Below are 5,846 nucleotides of genomic sequence, written 5' to 3'. Positions count from 1 at the left end.
CAAAGAAAAAGAATAATTCTCGACAAAAGAAAAACAAACAATTTTGACTAAAAAACAAGTTTCTGACATTTTCAGGTATATCAAATTCCATAATAATTTCAGGTTGTCCAGGTAAAATAGACACCCAGAAATATATCTCGAGGATCGTTCATTAAAATCTCTACTGATTTTATTCAAAGACGTCAAGATTTAATTGACCCAACACTGAGAAAAATGTCGTATACTTTGTATGATCTTTGATTTTAGAATTGATGACAACAGTATATGATTGCAACTTCCAATTAAAAAAAAACCCCAAGATTATAAACTGTGCAGTCCATTTTCCTCAATAAATTATTAAAACTATTTAGAAGCATTTTTTACTGTCATTAGGATCATTATTAATACATATCATTAGTTGTAAATTGTCCGAAAGCCTAGTTGGTCAATCATCTCGAGAATGTTGCTCCAGAAGGTAGAAAAACGAGTTTCACTGACCCTGGCGCATCCAGGGTGGAATCGATTCTCCCGAGGAATCTAAAATTGGCAACCCCATTTTCAGGGTAAATATTCTCATCTGGCAACTCATCTATTTAAAAAAAAAATGCAATCTCGAATGTAAGAGAAAGCTAACACTCTTAAAACTGAAAATCTAGCTAGCTCAGAATACTGGAATTCGGCTGAGAAATTGAGGAATGCTACTCGTGTACACGATGAGGCAGCAGGGCTGTACCACTATCAATCCACGTTATCTGGATGTTAGTTGCTCAGTTCTCAGATAGGGTAGAAAGAGACTAGGGGATCTAGAGAGAGAGGGGGGGGGGGTGAGAGAGAGAGAGAGAAGGGTGAGAGTCCAGAGATACTGCTAGGGATTTATGGATTCGAGAGAGGATGTGGAAACTTTTTTGTCCCCAGCTTCATTTACATCTATCTTGATTCCATCTCCCCCCATCATCTGATGGGCTGAGTCAGACTCTGGCTGAAGGTTGACGATGATATTTTGAAACTTTTCGACACTCACAGACACCAGACACTTTTCTTTTTCCTTCGAATTCTTGCACACTCACTGGCACGTGATCCGGTAAGGTAAGGATTGGTATTACCATGCCCGATGTGTGACGTTTATAATATCAAGAGAGCGGCATTGTCGCGGCGCCGACGAAGACATGAACGTAACTGAACTGAGGCCGTTCGTTTTCGTTCATCGTTCCATACTTCCATTCCATTCCATGTTCCTATCCTTGCACTTGTGAGCGCCACGTTACGGAGAGCCGGTTCAATTAATGGAAACTTATAATCTCAGTTATAAAAGCCGAGAAAATACATAATTATTAATCACAGGTCTCGGACTCACTTTAGAGATCAAACATCGTCTAAATAGTGTTATAAATTACAAAAAAAAAAAAATTGCGTGATTAAATTGTGCAAGTATTAAAAATGACATGGTATGATTGTTTAAAATGTTATTGTTTAGATTATACGATAAATTATAAAATATTTATTTAACATAAAATTAAAATTAAATAAATATTTATTTAATTATTTATTTAACGCAGATTTCACAGTTTTCCTCATTATTCGGATCTTAAATTCTAACTGAATTAATAGAACCTAATGAAACTATTCTTGGTTGAACGTTCATTCTTCTGGGTTGAAAAGTCAAGGTGTCTACTCAATTTTGGCCACGAAATTCCCAGACAATTTCCGCATTTTTCCTGCTTATAAACATGGGGTCCTGCTTACGATCGAACCACACATAGACACATATGAACACACATACATAAATACAAACATGCATGCAAATTTGCAATCGACAAAAATTAATTTTCCAAAAATAAATTTTCAAATGAAAAAGACAAATCTTTAACCAATTACTGAAATTTCTTAACCAAAAAATATCAATTTTCAACCAAAATTGAAATAGTTCAATCTGTAGTCGAAAAAATTAATTTAACACTAAACTGATGAATTTTCAACTAAATTTATGAATCATTAACACAAATGGCTGAATTTTAAACAAAAATGATGAATTTTCAACCAAACGGTTTATTTTCCACCAGAAAAGACAATTTTCAACCAAAAAGATGAATCTTCAATAGGGTGATCCAAAAATGTATGGCAAAATTTTTTTGCATTCAAAATGGCAACGACCCCCCACCCCCCTTTTTATTTCAAATATGAAAAAAGAAATTCCCTAATTTTTTATTTATCTTTTTTTTTATTTTAACAGTTGCCGGTTTTGACTTAAAGTTTCCCATATAAAATGTATGGGGGATAAATAACTTTTTTGAGTTTTTAGAATAATTTTTTAGGGTTTGAAAAAAATGTGACGCGAAAGTATGGGGACTTGTAGAGAATTATCCAACGAAAAATTTCATCTATCGGAAATATGGGTTCGACACCCCTAACTCACCCCCACGGCAACCTGAAAACTACCCTTAAAACCAAAAATTTTAATTCTTCATGAAATCAATCTTTTGACCGCTGCAGTATCGTATATTTTTACTTAAAATTATTAATATTGGTCTAGGGGATTACTTATTATCATTGATTAATTCATTTTTAATTATTTAAACAAATGGAATTTATTTAAATAATTTTTTTTCTCGAAAACTCGTTTTATCTCCTCAAAATTATTACTATTAGTCTAGTGGAATATTGAATAAAATTGGTTTATTAATTTTGTATTATTTAAACAAATAGAATTTGCTTAAACATTTTTTTCGAAAAACGTTTTTTCTCTTTAAAATTATTACTATTGGTCTAGTGGAATATTTATTAACATTAGCTCATTAATTTGTAATTATTTAAACCAATCGAATTTGTTTAAATAATTTTCTTTGTTAAAAATTATTAATATTTCTTCAGTGGAATATTTATCAACATTGTTTGATTAAATTTTTTTGTAAAAATTATTACTTCAATATAACTGATAAATTAATTATTATTATTAAATTAATTATTAAGCAGTAAATCAGTAATTAATTATTATTGAGAAATATACCTCTAGGCCCACAGTTATAATTTGTAATCAAACAAAATTCGAAACGAAATTATCTAAAACAATTTCATTTGTTTAAATAATTAAAAATGAATGAATTAATGTTAATAAATATTCCACTAAAACAACGGTAATAATTTTTACGGAAAAAATGAATTTTCAACAAAAAAAAGTATTTAAATAAATTCCATTTGTTTAAACAATTAACAATCGATTAACCAATGATAATCAATATTCCACTTTAAGTCAAAACCGGCACCTCTTAAAATTAAAAAATTAAAAATTCCGGAATTTCTTTTTTTGAATTTGGAATAAAGTGGAGGGGGAGATCGTTGCCGTCTAAAGAAAGTGTTTTTGATCCACCCTAATATGCATACATACATAGTACATGCAAACATATTTGCAGTCGAAAAAAATTAATTTTGCACTAAAATAATGAATCTCCAACTAAAACAGTGAATCTTTCACTGGATTAGTTTGAATTTTTAACAAACAAAATGAATTATTTGCCAAAAAAGATGAATTTTATCAAAATAAATAAATTTTCAAATGAAAAAACAAATATTTAACCAATTACTGAAATTCCTTAACCAAAAAATATCAAATTTCAATCAAAATTGGAATAGTTAAATTTTTAGTTGAAAAAAAAAAATTTACACTAAACTGACGAATTTTAAACTAAAAATATGAATGCTCAACTGAAATATCTAAATTTTAAACAAAAAAGACCTATATTCAACTAGAATGAATAATTGACAACTGAAACCTTTAAAATTTACACATCAAGAATGAATTTGCGAATCAAATGGTCAAACTTAAACTGGAGTAGTTCAATTTCAAACACAAAAAATTAATATTTTCAATAAAACAGATCAATTTTAACAAAATAAATAAATTTTCAACGAAATGGTTAAATTCTTAACTGAAAAAGACAAATCTTCTACCAAATAGTTGAACTTTGAACCAAAAAATATCCATTTTTAACCTAAAATGGAAGTTAAATTTTTACTTAATGATTCAGTTTTCTACCAAACGCTTGAAAAGTTGAATTTCACATTAAAAACGATAAATATTTAACTATAGTAGTAGAGTTATCAACAACAGCAAAATAATTTTAAAAAAAAGACGAATTTACAAAAAATTAATAAATTTTCAACGAAATTGTTGAATTTTCAACTAAAAAAGATCAATTTTCAACAAAAAATGGAATATTTAAATTTTCGGTTGAAAAAATTGTGATGAATCTTCAACTGAAACAGTTGAAATTTTAATCACAAAAATTAATTTTTTACCAAAAAAGACGACTTTTAACAAAATAAATGAATTTCAAACGAAATTGTTCAATTTCCATTGAAAAAGACTCATTTTTAACTAAAGAGTTGAATTTTAAAATAAAAACGATCAATTTTCAACAACAAATTAATAGAATAATTCAATTTTTTTATAAAAAAATTAATTTCCCACAAAACTGATGAATTTTCAACGAAAAATGGAATAGTTAAATTAACATTTAAAAAAATTAATTTTCTACATAACTGATAAATTTGCAACCGAAATTAATAATCTTTTGAAAAGCAGAATTTTTAAGAAAAAATTAGACGTTTGAAAAAAAAGATGAACTTGGAACTGGAATAATTGAATTTTTAACAAAATAATTTATTTTTCAGCAAAAAATACAATTTTCGACGAAATAAATGAATTTAAAAATAAAATAACTCAATTTTGGAAAACTAATATTCCACTGAACTCATGAATTTTTAACGAAATAGTTTAATTTTGGACTAAAAAAAATTTCATCCAAATAGTTCAATTTTCAACTAAAAAAAATAAATTTTCAAACAAAATCGAAATAATTAAATTTTCAGTTGAAAAAGTTAATTATTAACCAAACTTTTGAATTTTCAAATAAAGTGATAAATCTTTAACCAGAACGTCGAAATTTCAAAAAAAAAAAATTGTTTTTCCACCAAAAAATACGATTTTCAATAAAATAAATGAATCTTCAACAAAATAGTTTAATTTTCAACTGAAAAATATCAATTTTTAACCAAAGACTTGAATTTTGAACAAAAATTATAAATTTTCCACGACAATTAGAACAGTTCAGTTTTCAGTTATAAAAAATTAATTTTCCACCAAACTAATGAATTTTTAATGAAAAATGGAACAGTTGAATTTACAGTTAAAAAAATTATTTTTCGACCAAGCTGATCAATTTGAACCTAAAAATGCTGAATCTTCAAACTGGAATCGTTACATTTTGAAGAAAAATGATAAATTTTCCAATAAAATGTTTTTAAAAATAAAAATTGCATCTATTGTTTAGGCTTTTAGTTATAAAAAATAATTAATAAACAAAGAGAGTATTTTTTTCAATAGAATGGAAAAGATGTAATACTTTTTGGATTTTGTAGAATAAAGATTCTAAATATTAGGCAGGAAATTATGCATTAAAAAATAATAGAAGAATAATCAGCAATCCATAAACTGGAATCAAGCAGAGAAAATGTCAGTCTTCCATAACTGCAATTTTATTTTAGTGTCCTTACTCGATTCTTACGACATGAAAGTTTATAACTGTATTTATTTTCAGTTATAAATATACCCTGGTAGATAACAATAAAATTGGTTTGCAAATGCTTCTATGGTTATATATTTCCCTGGATTTAAAAATATCTTTATTTGCAAACAACAATAAACCGGTCGAAGGTCTTGTATTCAATTATACCAAACCCATTTTTAAGTAAAAACTCATTAAAAAAAATTTTAAATCAATAATAAAATAAAATTTAAATTAAAAAGATAAATTTTCTACTAAAATTATCAATATTTAATTAGAATACTTCAATTTTAAAACCAAAATATA

At 26.9% G+C, this 5,846-nt stretch overlaps 2 protein-coding genes across 2 annotated transcripts in view; one reads left to right on the top strand and one right to left on the bottom strand.

Moving 5' to 3' along the window:
• The window catches only part of LOC117181936, a 17,308-nt gene extending 16,176 nt beyond the window's left edge, over window positions 1–1,132 (bottom strand). Inside the window, exon 1 of the mRNA XM_033374960.1 lies at window positions 1,001–1,132. The gene's annotated coding sequence lies outside the window, so the exon portion shown is untranslated. The remainder of the gene's footprint in view (window positions 1–1,000) is intronic.
• Window positions 1–5,846, top strand: part of LOC117181412 (trafficking kinesin-binding protein milt) — a 117,162-nt gene that overhangs the window by 64,358 nt on the left and 46,958 nt on the right. The gene's annotated exons all lie outside the window — the stretch shown is intronic.

Source organism: Belonocnema kinseyi, chromosome 10 (genome assembly GCF_010883055.1).
Source record: "Belonocnema kinseyi isolate 2016_QV_RU_SX_M_011 chromosome 10, B_treatae_v1, whole genome shotgun sequence".
Lineage (NCBI taxonomy): Eukaryota > Metazoa > Arthropoda > Insecta > Hymenoptera > Cynipidae > Belonocnema > Belonocnema kinseyi.
Note: the sequence above shows the minus strand (reverse complement) of the source record. Positions and strands in the feature narration are given on the sequence as shown.